The sequence below is a fragment of the Lutra lutra genome, chromosome 4, assembly GCF_902655055.1.
Source record: "Lutra lutra chromosome 4, mLutLut1.2, whole genome shotgun sequence".
Lineage (NCBI taxonomy): Eukaryota > Metazoa > Chordata > Mammalia > Carnivora > Mustelidae > Lutra > Lutra lutra.
In genome coordinates, this window is record NC_062281.1 from 65,287,337 (window position 1) to 65,309,525 (window position 22,189).

General features: G+C 39.6%; 1 protein-coding gene across 6 annotated transcripts in view; it reads right to left on the minus strand.

Annotated features, from left to right (window-relative positions):
- LOC125097754 (phosphatidylinositol 3,4,5-trisphosphate-dependent Rac exchanger 2 protein) overlaps positions 1 to 22,189 on the minus strand; it is a 307,095-nt gene that overhangs the window by 28,109 nt on the left and 256,797 nt on the right. The gene's annotated exons all lie outside the window — the stretch shown is intronic.

The following is a 22,189-nucleotide window of genomic DNA, read 5'->3' on the forward strand; positions in this document are numbered from 1 at the left end:
CTGCTGCTCTTTGCACACTCACAGAAGCTTTTTTTTTTTTTTAAAGATTTTATTTATTTATTTGACAGAGATCACAAGTAGGCAGAGAGGCAGGCAGAGACGGGGAGACAGGCTCCCTGCCGAGCAGAGAGCCCCATGCGGGGCTCGATCCCAAGACCCTGGGACCATGACCTGAGCTGAAGGCAGAGGCTTTAACCCACTGAGCCACCCAGGCACCCCTCACAGAAGCTTTTTATGATAGATGGAAGGCTCTGCTGATCGCCCGATTTTATGCACTCCACAGCATCAGCTGAACTTCTGTCCTGGGTAGCCTAAAGCAGATTAGTTTCAACAATCTTTGAACTAAAGCTACATTTCTTCTTGTTGGAAAAATATAAATGATTCTGCTCAGTTTCCAAGTGACTTTCCTTCTTTGTGCTTTTCTCATGCTCCCCGCCTTATTCAGCTATAATAAAACAAGCAGTTGTGGAAAAATACCCAAGTCTCTCCATGGACAGTGGCCCTCGTAAGAAAGTAGTTAGAAGAAATAAGATGTAGAAATTATCTAATTCCTTAAAGTTGTCTTGTGAAATGATATTTTTAGTATCTTCAATGTTCTTATTTTTACAAAACCTTCCCAGAGTTGAGTGTGGTCAAGATTAAAATCACTGCTTTCCTAAAATCTGTGTCTAGTTATTTATGATTTACCCACTGCTTCACCTCCAGACTGAGAAATGTTATATGCCCCCAGGCGGTCACACTAAATTCATCCATTATAAGAGATGAATATTTTGTACAGTTCCACCTGTTAACGTACCTAAGTCTAGGACCTTTCATGCTAATTTAATTTCCTATTTCTTTCTGTGTCATAAATCTCTCCTCTCTAGGAGCACCACTAATATCTCTCGCCTATTTTGGTACAACCTCTCTCTGACTCTCCTAGTCTTGCCTCTTCCTAGTGTTTTCACCCCTTCACAAAGGTGATCACTTAAGCTAGAGGAAAAAACAACTTTGACAATGGCAAGGCCTCTGGTATCTTGTAGGTCCTCTTTTGCATATGAAAATTCCTTTGAAACCTCCCTTTTTCCTTCCATCCCCCTCCCAACTTGTAGGTATATAATGGGCCATATCTCTTGACCCCGGTGAAGCTCTTTCTGCCCACGGGTCCTGTCCCCTTGCTTTAATAAACCACCTTTTGCTACCTGCCCCCCCCCCCCACAAAAAAACAAATGCAGATGAAAGGGGCTCTTGGGTGGCTCAGCATCCGACCGTTGATTTAGGCTCAGGTCGTGATCTCAGGGTCCTGAAATTGAGCCTTGCTTTAGGCTTTGCACTTAGCTCAGAGTCTGCTTGAATTTTTTTCTCTCTCTCTCCCTGCCCTTCCCCCCACCCCTGCTCACCCTGCTCTCTCACAGTCCTCAAATAAATAAAATCTTTAAAAAAATGCAAATGAGAATGCAAACATTCAAATGCTTCCCACTTCTTAACATGCAATACAAAATGTTCACAATATCACAATACGGTGCCTGGTTTTCCTTCTTCATTCTTCCACTCTACTATGTACAGTTCTCTGAAATCACCCATAGTTCTCACGTAGTTCTCACGTGCTGCTTCCTCATGGACATGATCTCAGAATCCTTGATCTGTGTCACACATCACTCCTCTCACCATGCCGTACCATAGTTGTGGGAAAGGTGTAGAGCTAAAGAACATAGGCATTGCAGGTAAACTTCCCAATTTGGAGCTTGGATTTGCTAAAACTGTGGGAACTTGGATGAGTTACTTAAGCTCCTGAAACTGTTTCCTCAGTTGATTTTCATCATATACACACCTCAGAGTGTTGTTTCCAGGATTATATGAAATAATCCATATCTAGTACTTAACACAGAGCATAGCATGTAGTATATTCTTAAACAAATGTTACCAATTTTTATTAATATTACTACTGCTACCACTGCCACCATCGGTAGGCTGAACTGGTATCTAAACCCACAGTTGCTTTCCTAGACCCTATGTACTTCCCAGGATTCTGTAAGCGTTCCATACATACTTACTGAAAAAAAAAATTACATGAATTCTTAATGTGTGCCAATGGTATTATATATACTCCTCAAAGGTAAGATTCATTTCTTTATATTTTGTATTTGCTCAATGTACTGTATGTGTTTGTTCAAGAAGTGTTCACTGCTCAAATAAACTTGTTGAAGTAATAAATGTAATATAAGGACAATAAATATTAGTAAAAACATAATCACGGATTCCCTTATGGCTTATAAATAGCATATGGCTTTTCTATGAAAAATGGCTTGCACTTCTCTTTCTCTGGGTGTAACCGCAGCTCATACCATGTCTTTTGATTAACAACTCTGGATGAGTTTTGGTAGTACTTGGAAAATATATGTCACAGCATTTCCAATTAATTATTCTTATATTAATTCATTAATTATTTTTTAAAAAATTTAAAAGGATTTTATTTATTTGTCAGAGAGAGAGAGAGCACAAGCAGGGAGAGCGGCAGGCAGAGGGAGGAGCAGACTCCCTGCTGAGCAGGGTGCTGGATGTGGGACTCAATCCCAGGACCCTGAGATCATAACCTGAGCCAAAAGCAGACTCTTTACTGACTGAGCCACTCAGGCATCCCAAATTCGTTAATTATTAATTACTTTCATCAAAATTGTCCAGTTATCATTTATCAATATTTTCTGGGTTCAGAAGAAAACCTCTGAAACCCTAACAGAATGAGTTCTTTCACATGCTCAATGTTATATATTCTTCCTCTCTATTGTGCTTAGAAACTTATAAACCTATTACTTGAGTCATTTCATATAAAAAGTCAATCCTCTGACCATCTTTCTCCTATTGTCATCACTAAAGAGAAGCAGTGCTCCATTGTATGGCTGTCTGGTTTCCAAGGTGGTTCTTTGTCAAGACACCCCCCACTTTTAAAAAAAAAATTTATTTATTTATTTGAGAGAGAGAGAGAGAGAAAAACAGATACCTCACTGAGCAGCAGCCCAATATGGGACTCGATCCCAAGACCCTGAGATCATGACCTGAGCCAAAGGCAGACACTTAACCGACTTGAGCTGTCAGTTGGACATTGTACTGTAAGTGCAGTGACCCAAGGACTCTCTCATCTCTCTGGTTTGGCACAGCACAGTGCATGTCACACAGTGATGCTCCATGGTTTCTTGTTCCCCCCAGTGAATGAATGAATAAACAAGTGCTAGCACCTGATTCTTTTCAAGTCCTAAATATTTGTCTCTATTCTAACACACACTCTTGGTTTTTGACACCAGGAAAGAAAACTTCCTGTCCTTGAATTCAAGGGCATCCTGTTCAACTGCTCTTGAATGATTTTCTATAAGCTACCCAAGGAGGATTCTAAAAATAAGCTCTAATAGGGCCCAGTGTTTTGTGTATTCTATTTCTTACAGATCAGAGGAGTTAACTCTTGTATTTCTCATACTCCTCTTTCATGTAATGGTGACTCATTATTGTTACTTTTTTCTAGCTCTGTTGAGATATAATGGACATATAAGCTTTTGCAAGTTTAAGGTATATAACAGGTTCATTTGTTAGACTTATATGTTCAAAATCATTACTGCAGTAGGGTTTGGTAATACCTGTATCACATCACAAAATTAACCACTTCTTTTTTGTGGTGAGAACATTTAAGATCTACTTTGCAACTACTGTGCTTTTTGAAAGAGTTCTTACAAGATCTCCCCTACATTAGTAGGAATGAGCTAATTACTTTAAACAGATGCATTTCATATTTCTAACTCCATAATGAGAAGACGAATTCACTATCAGAAACACAGAGTAAGAAAGAAAAACTCAGTGTTTTGCAGTATACGCTTTCACACACATTGCTCATTTATTCCTTATGCCATCTTTTTCAGAAAGAAATCATTATAAAGTCTCCGAGAGACCAGATGATGTAATCACGGTCACACAGCAAGTAAGTAACAGGATTCAAAACCATTTTTCTGATTCAAAATCCAGGGCTCTTTCCATCATACCAAAAACACATCATGTGGATTACTGCATTTAGAAAATTCCAGCTCCCCACATCCATAATTCAACAATCACAGTCTTGGTCTCAGCGTTTATACTTTAAATGCATTGTTTTGGTAGAGATTAATTCAGCCAGCCCAAACTGCTTCACTATGAATGTACACCCCATAATATGAAAATACATTCATGATTAAAAAGGATTTAGATTTGAAGCTTGCTAAGCAAGTATATCACTTGTACAGCCATCAAGCAGGAAAAATAAATTGAAGGGAGACTGCACGCCTTCTCTACTACAGATTTGCATTTTTCTGTATAAAACGCACTGTTCTCTGTAAAGCATGTTCATTCCTGCCATGATCTCATTTATTCTGGCTTCTAATTACTTTTAAGTACTGAGCACAGAGCGCCAATGTGGAAAGTCTATTGATGCCTGGAATGAAGCACCTGAATGAAGAAACTAATTGTTTAACGTTGTTTCTTTTCCCGGCTCCCTTTTATTACCTTATCCCGAGGAAGAATTGTATAGCTGAGGGCTGATGCAATACGTTACATTCTGCTCAATTCCCCAGGTGGATGCTATGGTTCACCACACACATAAAGTCTCTGGAAAATTAATATGGAAAGGCCCGCTGCTGTCCTATTGATCTTTCCTACCTTGATCACCCTTAGCCAAGTGTTTGTGACAAATGGAAAGCTTAAGAAAATTGCCACAAGTCTACAGGGGTTTCCAAAACCTAACGCCTATGTCCTTGTTCCCCTGTAACAGAGAAGGCACTTTTTCAAATGAAACACATACATACGTTCACATGAAAAAAAAGCCAACAGGTATTTGTTTTCAGCAAATTCACTCATCTGATACACACACACACATCTAATAAGATATTAAATATTTACATTCTCTATATAAGAAAATGTGAGTGACAATCTAACAAGTGTTGCAATCCAAAAGCCCATAATCGCTCAGCCAAGTGTCCAGGAGATTTTCTAGAAATAACCTCTGGATGTCTATTGATGCTTTCAAGATTATTGTTTGACTCTGGTCAAACGGGCAGTACTGATGAAATCTTCCCACAACCATTCGGGGTTTCTAGGTGTCCCAGCCTGAGAGAGTTGAAAGACAAAGTGTTAATGAGCATTTGAAAAGAAGGCAAAAGGACAGCAGGCAGAGAGGGGCACTGTGCAAAACCACCGAACAGAATGCAGAAGAGATGGGCAACAGCTGGAGCGGGATCCTGGCAGCAGAAGCACAGCCAAATTGAATACTCCACTAACTCCATATATCTTAAGGCAAAAAAGCAATCGAGCTTAAGGGGCACATTTTCAGTGCTGCACAGGGAATTAGCCATGAAAGTCCCATTAAAGATAATGGGACTTTCTATTGCAACTTTCAATACATTCTCTGAAAGTTCTTGGCATATACCTTTAAGCCTAGGCTTAAAAATCAACTACCAGGCAAAATATTCCACATCCTTCATTCCTTTGCAGTCAAGCCCATTAAGGTGTGTTTTTCTCGGACATGGTTTTTCCATTGCTAAGGTTAGTATAGAGGCAATCACGCGGATGGCTAATGAGCACTTAGACACATGAGGATGTATTTGCTATGCTAAAAATGTGTATGATATGAAACATCTGTGTGTGAGTTAGGACCTTAATTACCATAGCCACCAGGTTTGAATCTGCTTTTCTGCATTTTAAATGTTTCAGCCTGGACTGTTTCATCAATGTATTTCATTTCTGTTTTGTGTTGAAGGATTTAACTGCATAGTTTGGGTATCTTTCCCAGCTGCCCAAAGTTCTCCAACACTCCCTCTCTAGTCCCATCTCCTCTAGTTTGCTGTCTGCCTTTTGTCCTTACTCCGTAGATCCTTTGATGACACCAACTCTTGAGGGGGTCCAGCATGTGATTTTCATCTATTTCCCCAATTCTCTGATGCTCTATATAACTATTTTCTCTTTGACCTGTTTACCTGAGTCATTGAATAAAGCTTTGTTTCAGAAAGTTTCATAACGTTCTAAAGGATCCTTCCTTCAGTGTTTTATTCTGAGGCTCCTTCTTGGTTGTTCCTCTTAATCAGGGCTCACAGAGGATGGGCGGTGGAGAACCAGAGAAGATTAAGACGCCACACACGTTCCCTGGTGATCATTTCTCAATGTCCATGGTTGGCAGCTGAGTATTCTTTTCTCACACCTCTGCCCCTTTTCCTGGAATATCTCTTCCCTGTTCCTAACACCTGAAGTATATTCCCAGAAAATTCTTAGTAATGTTTTAAACCTGCTCTCTGGGAAGCCTTCTCTGACATAGTCCCCTTCTCCAATCTCCCTGTACTCATACATACTCCCTATTCTCAAGAGTCACCCCACCTCTTTTGGAACACAACCTGGATCCTCGCCAATGTGACTGGGCATGTGTCGGATCCTGTGAGAAAACTCCAGGAGATGGAGGGCAAAAGTCTCCCTGGGCTGGCGCCCGGAAGACACATGGGAGGATCCCCGGAGTGCTTTCCTGTCCTCCATCTGATAAGTGTGAAGAATCATTAACTTGCTCTCAGCGTTTGAAGCTAAGAGATAATCGTTGTTGTTCACCTGTCACTTGCCTGTAGCCCATACCCTGCACGTAGCTCACATCTCAAACACAGTTCACATCCTGAAAATAAGTACATATTTCTTTCTATAAGTCACTGTAACCGGATCTTGTAAAGTATAAACGAAGTGAAATAAAGTCGTCTACTGATCATCAGTCAGTAGTCCCCTCATCATTTCGACTCCAGTCACCAGGATCCCCACCTCACGAAGGTGACAAGTGACACCTGAACAGGGACTTGAAACTGATGAACTGTCATCCAGTGATCCAGACACCCTCACAGAAGGAGTAAGTGAGAACGATGGGGAAGAATCAAAGTCGTGCCCAGCCTTTTCTAGCATTATTAATAAAACACTTTTTATCTCGGGGAGGCACTCAAATATCCAGACGTCAATTAAGAACTTGCTTGGAGGCTATCTGTGAATATAATCCTTGGTTTCCTGGTGAAGGAACCTTGGAAGAGGCAATTTGGGAGCACGCATGCCATAATATGGAAAAGGCTTATAGACAAGGTGAAAAAACTCCTGTGGAGTTTTGGGTTACATGGGTGTTGGTAAAAACAGTAATTTTAATCTTGGAGGGGAACGTTAAGGAAGAGGATCTTAAGGCTGAAACAGCCGCCTCTCTGCATATGTATGAGTTAGATGATGAAACAACCTGACAAATTCAACCTGAAAGTAAAAAATATTTTTCGGTGAAAACGACAAACGCCATGTTTCTCCTTTGGCCACCGCACCTCTGATTCCCTCCCAAGATGAGGATGAGGAAATAGCAGCAGACCTCTTTGGGGATGAGGAAGATGACACTGGGTTGGATGAGAATTTATGCACATTACAGTTAAGACCAACAAAACCTAGAAAACACAATTCTATTTCTACACTGTCTGGCCTCCATGAGCTGCACTTAGTTTTCCCTGTAACTTTCCATACTAATGGGCCAAATACTTGAAGCCGATGGAGACTGTAAGGGAATTTAAAAAGGCATGTTCTGTGTACGGGCCTACTTCTCCTTTTGTTATGAATATTTATCCATTTGGAGCAATAACACCCACTGGATTCCTTATGATTTTCAACTCATAGCCAAAATGGTACTAACTTCTGAATTTCTACAGTGGAAAATGTGGCTTTCTGAGAAGGCACATGAAAAGGTTAGGAACTTAGGTCAGACAGGGAATGTCGCAGCTGTCACTTATGATACGCTCACGGGAACAGGAGCTTGGACGACTTCTAATCATCAAACTCGTAACATTCCTCCTGCAGCCCTTCCCCACGTACTTGAAGTGGCCCTACAGCCTGGCAAAAAATTAATTTGGGTACCAATTATATTGCCAGTTACAAAAATACAAAAAGGGCCTAAAGAGCCACACGTTGATTTTATCGGCAGGTTAAAAGAATCATTGGAAAAGCAGGTAAGAGAACAAATTCAGGAAATACTCTTAAGACAACTAGCGTATGATCGTGTTAATGAAGACTGCCAGGCCCTGATATGACCTCTTAGAGAATCTGGCAATGTCATGGATTATTTAAAGGCTTGTCGCAATGTAGGATTCTTTAAACATCAGGCCCGAATAACAGCATTAAAAACCATGGCTGTTCAAAAACAATTACAAACAAAATGTTTTAACTGTGGACAAACAGGACATATAAAAAAGCAGTGTCACCTCCCTCCCTATTTGGTTGCTCCCTCTCCTGCCAATCGCCTGAATAAATCCAAGATTCAACCCCCTACTGTTGGTCCCTACTGTCGAAGAAGCAAACATTGGGCTAAAGAATGTAAGTCAAAAACCGATAAAGATGGAAATCCTTTGGGGAGCCCTCATCAGGGAAACTCCCTAAGGGGCCAACCCCAGGGCCCAATAAATGTGGGGCCACGGAACTATCCTATTCAGTTTGTACCCAGTAATGACTCTCAGTAACGGACTTAATCTCTACTACACAGGGGAGCGCTGCTCTTGATATCCCTCTCCCTAAGGCTGGCTTAATACATCCATCTCAATGTCCTTATAAATTGTCAACAAACCTATATGGACCTATACCCCTAAAGTCTCCTGCTTGGATGAAGCAGTGTAACTATGAAAGGAGTTACACTACATACAGGAGTTATCAACTCCAATTACTATGGTGAGATTCAAATTATGGTTTCTGTCACTGTTCCATGGACCTTTTCAGTAGGTGAACGTGTTGCCCAACTTTTGTTACTTCCCTATATTATGCCTACTGAATCTTCAAACTTCAGGGAAGGAGGATTCTGCAGTACTAATAATAATATTCATTTTTCTAAGAAACTATTTGAAGGAAATTGACCTCAAATGAAGCTTTCTATTAAGGGATAAATATGTGAAGGGATTTTAGATTCTGGAGCAGATATCTCTATTATTTCTTGTCAATGTTGGCCATGCCAATGGCCTACAGTGCCTGCTGTTATGCCCTTGAAGGTCTTGGCTATGTAATTACTCAACAATTGAGACAAAGCAGCTGACCTCTGCCCCATAGGGGCCCAGAGGGATTACAAGGTCATATTCAACCTTACATTGCCCTCGTACCCATTAATCTCCAGGGACGAGATCTTTTACAACAATGGGATGCTGAAATTCACATACCTACATCCTCACTTGTAAAAAAACATGATGAAAAACATGGGGCATATTCCTGGGAAAGGCTTAGGTAAAAATTTACAAAGGGTGCCTGAACCTATAGATCTTAACCCAATAATACTTATGCTGGGCTGGGTTTTATATAGGGGCCATTGGGGTTGATAAAGCCCCTTCACCAATTCCAATCACCTGGAAAAGTAACAAGCCTATTTGGACCCCTAAATGGCCCCTCACATTAGAAAAACTGAAGGCTCTAAAAGGCTTAGTTCAAGAACAATTAGAAAAAGTACATATCGAACCTTCTTTTTCTCCTTGGAATTCTCCAATTTTTGTTATAAAGAAAAGGTCAGGCAAATGGAGATTATTAATAAATCTCCGTAATATTAATGCTGCAATGGTAACTATGGGTGCATTACAGCTAGGACTTCCTGCTCCCTCTTGTATGCCTATAAATGACCTTCAGTAGTTTTGGATTTACAAGACTGCTTTTACACTATTCCTATCCACCCCTCAGACAAAAAGCATTTTGCGTTTTCAATTCCAACAGTAAATCAACAGGAACCTTTACAAAGATTTCAATGTAAAGTTCTTCCCCAAGGCACAACTAACTCTCCTACAAAGTGCCAATATTTTGTAGGAAAAATTCTTGAGCCCACTTGACAGTTATATCCCACATGTTATATTATCCGTTACATGGATGATACCATACTAGCAGCCCCAACTCCAGAGGTCTTACATCAATTGTTTTCAAATACACAATAGTACCAACAACAGGCTGGTCTTATAATAGCTCCTGAAAAGGTACAATTTACTCCACCCTTCTTCTATTTAAATCGTATTATAGAACATACCACCATTTGTCCTCAAAAGTTTTCCATTCATAGAGATACTTTAAGTACTCTAAATGATTTTCAAAAATTATTAGATATTAATTGGTTATGCCCAATGTTGGGAATTCCTACACATCAACTTACAAATCTATTTGCCACTCTTGAGGGAGACCTTAACCTTGATAGTCCTCGAAGCTTTACACCACAGGCTGAACAGGAACTTCAATTCCTTGACAAACGCCTTCATCAAATGTTCCTGCGTCCATATGATCCTACATTCCCTTTACTGTTACTTCTGTTCCCTACTCCCCATTCACCTAGGGGGTGACAGCTCAACAAGACTCTCCTTTAGAATGGATCTACTTGAAACACCAAGCTCCTAAGGTTTTAACTGCATATGTTAACCTCCTTGCAGATCTCATTATTCTTGGCCAAACCAGATGTCTTCAAATATAAGGATATGACCCTCACATTATCATTCTTCCTATTTCTATAAAACATTTTTCTTCCCTATTCCCTATGAATGATCATCTTCTTAATGGTTTAGCAGGATACTCTGGAACCATTGGAAACCATTACCCTGCTGGTATATTATGGGATTTCCTAAAAAAGACATCATTTATAATTTCTAATGTCTGTAAAACTAGTCCAACTCCAGGCATTCCCATGTATTATATTGACGGCTCCTCTACTGGAAAAGGGGGCATACATGGACCTGGCTTAAACTTCTCAATTCAAAGCGAGTATTCATCAGCACAATAAGCAGAAATATTCATTCTTACTGCTCTATAAACTCGTATATCTTCTGCACTTTATTGTCTCTGATTCTGCTTATGTAGTTGGTCTCTTTCCCGCCATTGAAACAGCTTAGATACCTACAACACAAAAACACTGTTACACCTTCTCACAAAACTACAGTCCCTTGAACAATCACATTCCCATCCTCTCTATGTCACCCATATTAGGGCCCATTCTTCTCTCCCAGGACCCATGGCAGAAGATATCCTGACCTGATATCCCCCAATCAGATATCCTGACATGTCCTATTTTCACATCACCTGCAGATGAACACCCGGTTTTACATACTAATGCTAATTGACTGCATAACCGTTACCTCATTCCACTTCAAAGGGCACCTAACATTGTTCAATCCTGTCCTATCTGTGCACCTTTGAACTGTCGCCCACACCCTTCAGGAGCCAATCCTCGTGGCTCCCAAGCCAACAAACTATGGCAGATGGATGTAACTCATTTCGATCTCTTCCCTCGTCAACCTTATTTACATGTTGTTATTGATACATTTTCTAAAATTTCTTCGGGCAGTTCCTCAATCCTCCAAGTCCTTAACTGCTGTCCGTTCTACTCTATTGCAATGTTTTAGTGTTATGGGGGTCCCTACTACCACAAAAACTGGTAATGCACCGGCTTACATAATTACTGAATTTACTGCCTTTTGTTCTGATCGACAGATTCATCATACTACAGGTATACCTTATAACCCACAAGGACAAGGTATAGTTGAACGAGCTCATCATACACTAAAACTGCAATTATTAAAAAGCAAAAAAGGGGGAACCCCCAAGTCTGTTTTAGCACTCTCTTTATTTACTCTTAATTTTTTGAATTTACCCCAAGGTGATGTTCAGACAGCAGCAGAAAAACACTTCTCACAATCACAGCAATCCCTTGAAGCATCTATTCCTATTAAGGTTCAAATCTTTTAATGAATGGCTCCCTGGCCTCCTATTAAGGAAAGGCCGAGCATCTGCTCTTATTTCCTCAGATTCCAGTGATGGACCCTCCGAAACACCATGGCTTCCTCTTTGGCTCATCAGGCCCCAGAAGACCCATGACCCAGCAGATAACCACTGCACCCTCGATCTCTAGAGAAGGATCTGGAGACACAAGAGACAAGGATGTCACTCACAAGATGCGTGTGCCCTCCCTTCTTAACAAGAGACCGCAGGTGACCATATCAGTGTAAGACTGATCCACCCATGTGAGGTCAGATTAAGGCTCTGTCAGCTAAAGGGGAAGCAGTTTTACCATCTACCCAAAGCACAGACTCCTGAGAATTTGTTTTTGGCTATGGTTGCTCTCCTGACCTGTACATCAGCGGTAAGCGGAAATTATATATATCTTGGGCATGGATACCTCATCCACCACTCTTATGCTTGGTTGAGTGGAGTGGAAAGGCGTCTATAATATACACAAATGATTCTATACATATGCCCTCTCCTTGGATGCAGGAGGGGCCAAAACATCCTCACGATGAAGGTACCCCTTTCAACATTTCTCTAGGATATAAAATACATCTTATAGGGTACTGTCTCCTCAAACAATGAGTGAACAAACAACAGGCGTTTAGCTTGGAATTGGCTCTTAAGATGTTGCAATTAAAAAACAAAAAAATGGGGAACTGTTGGGACACAACCCAGATCCTCACCCATGTGGCTGGGGTTGTGTCAGATTCTGTGAGAAAACTCCCGGAGATGGAGAGCAAAAGTTTCCCTGGGCGGGTGCCGGGAATAGATATGGAAGGATCCCCAGAGTGCTTTCCTGTCCGCCTTTAGAATAGATGGATCTGATAAGTGTGAAGAATCATTAACTTGCTCTCCTCGTTTGAAGCTAAGAGATAATCCTTGTTGTTCACTTGTTGTTTGCCGGTAGCCCATGCCCTCCACATAGCTCACATCTCACACGCAGTTCACACCCTGTAAACAAGTACATCTTTGTATACGTCACTGTATCCTGTTTGGATCTTGTAAAATATAGAAGAAGTGACTGTAAGAAATAAAGTCACCTACTGATCTCAGTCAGTAGTCCCCTCATCATTTCAGTTCCAATCACCAGGATCCCCACCACCTCTGGAAGGTGACACATCTCTGTATTTCCATAGCCGCTTCTCTGTGTGTGTGTGTGTGTGTGTGTGTGTGTGTGTGTGTGTACCCACTTATATTATGTCCATTTATGCATATATATACCTTTAGTTCTTGCTGACTATAAATCTGTCAAAGGACATCCCCATAGAAGACACCAAGGACATCCAAACTCAATATGAAACAGATAAATCCACATTCCTCTCCACCATGCCCCCAAACAATGCATATTGTCCCTGTGGCAACCCCCATCCCCACCACCTTCCCAAGCTGGATGTGGGAATCATCAAAATCTCTCCCTCTCCCCCTTTCCTCTATTTCTCACCTATTATCTAAGTTCTGTTACTTGGCATTTCATGCTATTCACATCTCCCCTTTCTCTTCTACCTTCTGCCAATGCCTCAGTTTGGGACCTCCTCATTTCTGCTTGTACTATTGTGAAGTTGCAGCTATCTCCCTATCTCCATCCTTTTCCCATCACAGACCATGACAGCCATCTTTAAAAAAAAAAATAACTCTAGGGCGCTTGGGTGGCTTAGCCTGTTAAGCATCTGCCTTGGGTTCAGATCATGATCCCAGAATCCTGGGATCGAGTCCTGCATCTGACTCTCAGCTCAGTGTGGGGTCTGCTTCTCCCTCTGCCCCCCCCACTTATAAATGAATAGGGGATAAAATCTTTTTTAAAAAGATTTTATTTACTTATTTGCTAGAGAGAGAATGAGAGACCACAAGCAGGGGGAGCGCTAGGCTGAGGGAGAATTAGACTTCTGGCTGAGCCAGGAGCCAGATGTGGGACTGGATCCCAGGATCCCGGGATCATGACCTGAGCTGAAGGCAGACACTTAACCCGCTGAGCCACCCAGACATTCCTGAATAGATAAAAATCTTTAAAAAATCTAATCAAATATTATTTTGCTAAAAACCCTTCATTGGCTTCCTGGGGCCCCAGGGAGTGAGTCCCAAATCCTTAACCTAGTAATCAGGACCTTCCATTCTTCTGGTTTCATCTCCCCACCATGCCCTTTCTCACTTCATTGCCCAGAAGTAGTAAACTCCTTATTGTGACCACCCCCATGTAGTACGCTGTTACCCATCTCAGAGCTGTATTTTCATCCCTTTCCTTTCCACTGAGCAATCCTCCTTCATTTCCTTCACCTGCTAAGCATGAGTCATGCTTTAAAACCTACAACAGGTGTAACCTTACATCCTTCCAGCTTAACAGGATTTCAATCTCACACCTCTGTATTCCTCCAGACGATGTTAGGTGACCTACCACCGATTTAAGTTTAACATCATAAAGGCAGAAATTGCCACTTCCTTCTGTCAACTTTCTCCACGCCACCTGCTCCAGGTTCATACAGAGATACCTGTATTTCTTCCTCGGGAGGACAGAAATTTTGGCTTATGACATTAGAGTGGTTATAAAATCACTAACCTTGAAGCCCTCAGGAACACATCCCGGAAAGTGACTGGCATTTTATTTTGCTTTAAATATAATTTTGGAGGTTTAGGAAAAACAATAACTTCAGCTTATTTGAAATAAATTTTGAAGAATCATGCTCTCTTTAACCATTTGTATAGTAGATTTTTATATTTAACACTTTTAAATAGCTAAATACAAATAAAATTTAGTAACACAAATACCTAAATTTTACTAATATGCTCGAATAGTAAAATTGGGTTTGGCAAATACTGATGAAATTTAACTAATAATTATGTATTTAGATTATTTTTATCAGTGTTCCTGGCTGGCTCAGGCAGTTGGTAGAGCACACAACGCTCGATCTTGGGGTTGTGAGTTCAAACCCCACATTGGGTGTAGAGCTTATATTAAATTATTTTTTAAAAAATTCACTCTTCTAGATTATTTTTATCAAGATATGTTTAATGTATTATGATTACCGAGTCTTCCCCAGTTTTTTTTTTTTTAAAGATTTTATTTATTTGTCAGAGAGAGAGGGAGAGAGAGCAGGCACAGGCAGACAGAATGGCAGGCAGAGGCAGAGGGAGAAGCAGGCTCCTGCTGAGCAAGGAGCCCGATGCAGGACTCTGGAATCATGACCTGAGCCGAAGGCAGCTGCTTAACCAACTGAGCCACCCAGGCGTCCCCTTCCCCAGTTTTAATGATGGAAGATAATCATGTATAAGCTCTCGTTTTTATGTACAGAAATTAAGGCGGGTCAGGCCAATATCATGTGGTAATTGGAGGTCAGAACTAGAAATCACTGCAATAAGTCACTCTCATAATTACTGTCTTATTCTTCTTTCACACTAATCTAATTTGAAGAGAACAATGGGCATTTTAAAATTACAGAATAATTTAATATACTAATTTATTAAGGTTCATATCAAGTACAAAGAAAAGTCTGAGTAACAAAACAAAAATATATGCAAATCTGACCCAGCTCTAAGGTAAAGAATTTTTATAAAAGATAAAGAGAGATAAAGAATGAAACTTCTATCATATTTGAAATACTTGAATTTCTTAAAATCTTAAGAGAAAATACCTGTATTATTTTTCTGTTTTTTTTAAATAGTTTTTTTTTTAAAGATTTTATTTATTTATTTGACAGAGAGAGATCACAAGTAGGCAGAGAGGCAGGTAGAGAGAGAGGAGGAAGTAGGCTCCCTGCCGAGCAGAGAGCCGGATGCGGGGCTCGATCCCAGGACCCTGAGATCATGACCCGAGCCGAAGGCAGCGGCTTAACCCACTGAGCCACCCAGGCGCCCCTATTTATCTGGTTTTTAAAATTAGGATAATTTTGTATAAATTGTGGAGGTTTATTTGCCTATTTTACACATCAGCATAATTTGAAATTCTGGGTTTGTTTTTTTCTTGTTTTCCCCCCAGTTTTACTGAGGTTTAATAGACAATAAAAAATTGTGTATGTTCAAGATATATAATTTGATGATTTTATAGATATATATTTACATATGCATATACATTATGAAATATTCATCCAAACACACAATTAAACACACAATTAACACACTCAAAATTTTCTTTTTCTTTTTCCTCTTTTTTTTTTGGTGGTGAAAACACTTAAGATCTACCCTTCTCACAAATGTCCAAATACACACAACAGTGTTTTTACTTACAGTCACACTGTTGTATATTAGATCTTCAGAACTTATTCTTCTTGCATAATTGAAACTCTGGATCCCTTGACCAACATCTCCCCATTTTCCCCTCCTACCTGCCCACACTAACCACGATTCTATCCTCTGCTCCTATGAGTTTGGGAGAGTAATAAAGATTTATACTTATATCCTATCATGAGTAGAATATATTTTATCTTTCTCCCAGAGCTCCATCCTAATAGATTCTGATTTTTTCTCTTCTAAAGAGTAGAGCACAATTTTATATTTTTGTATTTGTTTGTTTTGATACATTAATGATTTTATTAGATTTCAAACAAATGAGAACAATTGAATTGATAAGATAAAATTGTAACTGTTAAAATAATAACTGCAGCTATATTTAATGGCGATTTTAAATGTCATTTCTGTCATTGCTACTACTACCTTTATATAAGAAAGTAGTGTTTTAGACTAATGTGCTTCAGATTCCTACAGAGCATAATTTTAGAACTTCTTGTTGGGATCATGATCCGTAGACCATGAGCCAGCAGAAATGTTTTTCCTGGAGATTTAAAATTCAAATATTTCTACTCACCTTGTTATTGAATCTCTCGAGTCATTTTTGAACAAAAGAGAAATGGGTATGGTTGAAACCAACATTTGTTTATTACAGTAATTTTTTTTCTGTCTGATACCTAGACTCTAATGTACAGATGAAATCCCCAGAATAAATCTACTCATTTTACTTGATGTTTTCACCACACAATGGAAAAAGATGCAGCTTTATCATCTGCCCTATTAAGACTCTGATTACCTAAGTCAGGTTACCTTGAGTGCCCCACTTCTCTAAGATTCTGCATTCCTGAAGCTGGGCCTATTTGTCAATTTGTCCTTTGATGTCACGGTTATGACAGAATAAAATATTGCTAAGAAAGTCCTTCAAAGTTCAAATAAAAGTGGTTTCTAAAATTGCTAATTGATAGTCACCTGAAAAAAAAGTTTGTTTGCTTTTTTTAAAGTGGTTGGGGCGCCTGGGTGGCTCACTGGGTTAAGCCTCTGCCTTTGCTCAGGTCATGATCTCAGGGTCCTGGAATCGAGCCCTGAATCAGGCTCTCTGCTCGGCAGGGAGCCTGCTTCCTCCCTCTCTCTCTGCCTGCCTCTAGGCCTACTTGTTATCTCTGTCTCTGTTAAATAAATTTAAAAAATCTAAAAAAAATTGCTTATATGTTCATCTTCATTTGAAATAAAAACTGTTGGATGAACCAAACTAGTAATAGATTTCTCTTCAGTTTTTATATTTTAACTCCAAGATTTCATTTTCCTAAGAAATGATTATAGTCATACTTTGGGTCCTAGACTGTGGTCACAGGATGGATTATGTAAGTGCTTGTTAGGGAAGGGGAAGAGAGGACTGACTGAAGATTCAAGGACCACTGGTAATATCGTCAAGTGTGAAAATACGTCTCAATGTTCCCACAACCAACGAAGGAATGCATCTTGGGAACAGACCCTGCTTAAGTTAGAAGTTACACATTTTTGTGGCCCTTGAGTTCTAAAACTTTATATATGTTAAAACTAATTTCTACAAGTTATTAAAAAAAAGAGAGAGAAGTCTAACACTGTAATACACAGATAATAGCTAGCTTTATGTTTATCAATATGTTTTTAAAGAATGAGAACAGGTAGGCCTTGCCACAGATTGGTTCCTTCTCACCCCCGTGCAGGGTTCTTCCCCCTCCCGCCCACCTCCCCTAACCCCATGCAGGTTTCTAATCAGAAGACAAGACACTGACTAAGGCTGGTTATTGGAGAATCCCTGACGCAGTGTGAACTTCCTGGTGCTGCTGGTCTCAAATTCCACTAGAGGAGTGAACACGAGGTACGAGGTACATTAAAAACACAGCCCATTGTTTCCTGGAAGACATCTGTCCTCACAACAAAGCATGAAGACAAAGTGTAATTTATATGTACAGATCTCCAAGGTTTGGGTTCAAAGACATCACAGGGTGGGTTAAACACGAGACCTATGCTCACCTCACACACCTTCCAGTGAGGTCGTACCAAGGTTCTGACATCACTAAAAACCAACTACTAAAAAATACTGAGAGTATGAGGACAAAAACTCCTTGGACCAAGTCCTTAGAAGGAAAACCTGTGATCCCAGATTGCCTGCCCTTACTAGAAGTTTCTTTGACATATCCTTTCAGGTAACCCCTGGAAAATTCCACCCACTCGTTCCTAGTGGCAAAGGAAGCAGAAGTTAATGTGGTGGGAAGAAAACAACATCTTTGTTTTGGGACACAGAAAGACTCATGATTCAGGTTTCGAAACATTTGCAGTAGACTGATGTATTCTGGTTAAAGACAAAGAGTTGGCTGTTAAGCTGGGGTGGGAATAAAGAACTACGGCAGAATGAAATACCACGTTGAATGGAAGGATGCTGCAGGGTGAAATAAAAGGGAAATTGAGAATCCCTGTTTGCATGCTTTTGGATTGCCTGCAACCAGCAGCTGGCAGGAGTACAAGAGAGAACTTGAAAAGTCACAGGCCGATTCAATATTTTTTTAGTTCAGTTTGGCAGAAACCAATTCTGTCTATAAAGCATATATCCAGACAGTGTATGGAATAAATCTTTGAAAAGGAAATTCAAAAAAACTATTCAATTCCAATGTTTGTATTTGTTAATCGCAGAACTATAAACTAAAGCACTAGTGACATATCATTGTACATCTAGGAGAGAAGCACCATAGATAAATGGATTCAAGAACCCTCTGCAGACCAGGAAAGGGAGAAAATGCTACACAGCCTTCTAACCTGCTGGTTGTGTAGTCCATGAGGACAATCCTTTCGAGAACCTGAACAAGATACATTATTGACCACAAAGGTTTGAACTCCTTGACATAGTAATTCTAACTGGAGGATATTTTTGTTTTTCTTTTAACTTAATGGAAAATAAAATTGAAATCTGAACAGCTACATAATGAAATCAGCCTCTCTTGCAAGACTTTCAGGCAATGGACAAGGAAGATAAACCACTAACGTGATAATTTCATAAACTACGGCATAGCAACTGCTTGGATTAACCATGTAACTAATGAAAATGATAATGAGAAAGTTTATGTGTACATTTTGAAAATACAGACAGTTGTTATGAGCATAAAGCAGGTTGTTGAACTCTATTTACTAATAAAACCAGGTTCAAATGTGCGTTGTTTGATGGAAGTGGCAAGAGAAGACAGAAAATGAACATGAAAGAAGTCATGTCAGGGTAAGACATTATATAAAAATGTTTCATTTGCTAAGCTACCTTTAATATCAAGTTTACATTGTTTAAAAGGCAAAAACCTGTTTTTAAGAAGAGACAGTCCTATTCTCGCACCGTCCAATAGCAACGAAGATAAGGGATACAAGTGAATTAACAGTGTGGGCTGGGAAGTTCATCAGTAGAATTGTAATACATACAAAGGATTTCCCGAGGGAAAAGAATTTAATAAAAACAAAGACAGGCTAAATGCTATGAGAAGATTTTAATAATTCATCCTGAATTCTATTCCTACTAATCTTGCATTCACTGCTGTATGCAGCTCTGCCATCCAATTCAGGTTGGCATTAAAACATCTAGACATTAATGCTAATTAATCTGCCTTTTCATTCTGAAAAACCACATTCTTCTCTTTAATATCAAACATATGCAGAATCATTCAATACTCTAAAAACATTTTAGATTCTCTGTTTATTTTGCAAATAAAATCAGAAAAGGCAGGAAATTGTCTAACATTGATTTCTTGACCATTTCTTGTATTGATTTTAAACCTAAATTGTAAAAGTGGTATGTGTAATATTTATTCTGATTCACACTGTGAACTTCCCTTTTTCAGAACCTGAAGGCAAGCCTCCATGTTCAATGCTAAGTGCAGGTGTGGATCTACTTGGGTTTCTCTCTAGCTGTCTGAATTGTAATTATGGAAGAATTATTTTAAGAACAGTCTTTATGTGAGATTTCCAAACCCAATATAAGTTAGCACATTTTATTGTCATGAAAAATGTAAGCATAGCCTTTACTGAGAGATTAAAAGATAATATTAAACTCCCATTTTATTCTGCATAACAGAAAAATAAATCTGTACCATTTTCAACTAGTGTTAACTTTAAATTCAGCATTTGTCATGGAGTATTTGTGGCTATACCTCAGTAAATGTTTGAAATGAACTAACTAAAGCTACATTTATTTTGAACAGTAGAAATGGAAAAAATCAAACTACTTTGAAATTTCAACATTCCTTGTGGTCTCAACACACCAACCAGTGATTATGGTAATTATAAAACAGCTGTGGGCCATCAATCTATTTCTCCCAGGAAACATTTGTCAGGTTCTAAAACTGCTCATGGGGTAGCAGAGAGAATAACTGGGACAACCTGATCATGGTTCTAGGATTGAATGCAGATTTAATTGCATTTACTTTCAGCAAATTAATGTTGAGGTAAGAGGGTATGCTTGTAGTTTCGAAGTCTGAAGTGCCCCCTTCGTGGTCATGGTGTATCCAGTCCTCAGAAAGCTATGCTCTTGCACCAGGGTGAGATAAGAACAAATATAATCAAGGAAATGACACTTGACTGAGGCCACGATGGCCTCGATGCCGTTCCTTGAGCTGCCACATTTGCACTGCTGCTCCCTAAGATAGAATGTTCTTTCTCTGAGATATTTGCATAAATATCACTCCTTCATTTCACACAAGTCTCTGATAAAATCCCTTGTTAGATGGTGCTACCCCCCCTTCTACCCCTTTGACTTCTGTTCTTTTTTCTATTTATTCCATTTACCACATTACATATGTATTTATTTACATTATCATCTGTTACCCCCAACAGGATGCACTCTGTTTGAGAACAGAGACTTTAATTTTTCAATCCTGTACCTCCAGCAACTAGACCAGGGCTGGCACATAATTGGTGCTCAATGCATATTTATTGAGTGAATGAATAATGAATACATAAATGAGTGAATGAATAAGTGGGAACAGAAGAAGTGAACACGAGTTGATCAGAAGGGAGTGATCACTTCTCTGCTAGTAAACAAATTATGAAACAATATTTTATTCATTTGGTTGCAGACAATATTTTCAATTAAGCTTATTACAGCTTGCAATAGAGCACAGAGTAGTACACAGCCATTAAAATAAAGGAGAAAATTCTGTATATTTTGTCAACCACAGAATATAATACTCCTTTCAGAGAAATAAGGTCTTGCCATACTTTGTAAGCAAGAACATGCTGTGTAGGACTAGAATCCAGGCATACCAAATCAAAATGGAATTTTACAGATGAGAACCTGCTGCCTCAGATAATTTTTCTCCCTCTTTTTACCTCTTCACCCTGACGCATCAAAACCCAGTTCAAACATCAACTTCTTTAGGGAAAAGTTTACCCATCTCAGAGATCTGTTTTCCATCTGCACCTTGGTTTTTAGCTGTAACTTTCTGAGGTCATTTACATTTTCTTGCAGTGGAGGTCTGTTTATTCTTATTCTGTTATCTTATTATATCTTCTTCTTATTTTTTGTTATCTGTTGTTCATACTGTCATGCCATATTTATGCCTCTAACATGAGCATCATTGCTTTATGATGTTACACAGCTAATAGTCCAACGCAGTCCTTTACACAGGTCCAGTACCAAGTAAATCTGACTAAACAATAACACCAATCTCAAAATCTAACTGGCCCAGTTCCAGGAAGAGACTATGGTGGGTGACAGGACACTATTTGCCTACTCAGATTACAATGAGGACCACATTCTGCTTTATGGTTTCACTTCCTTGTGAAAATGGTGAGGTGACAGAGGAGGAGCATGTGGTCACGGGGAAGGACCTGACACGGGCTCCTCCACCCCCATTTTGTAGCTGATGCAGCTGTATGAGTACCTAAGCCTACCTTGGCCACCCCAGACTGAGCACAGCTGCCTAAGAAAACCCACCTGCACTGGACCGATCTAAGATTTCCTCTTCCATTTCCAGGAATGTATATTGTGTGGGCTTCTGGACCTAATTTTGCCAAAAGTAGAAAGGCAGTGGTAACTTCAAGGCAGCACCCACCTCACAATCACTGGATACAGAAACCCAAACCAGCAAAGATGGAAGGTCCATGAAGTAAAGTGAAAAAAGTTTTGTTTAGCTACTTGCCAGCTCCTACCTGGCAAGTTCCTACAATGAAGATAATGGATGTACAAATT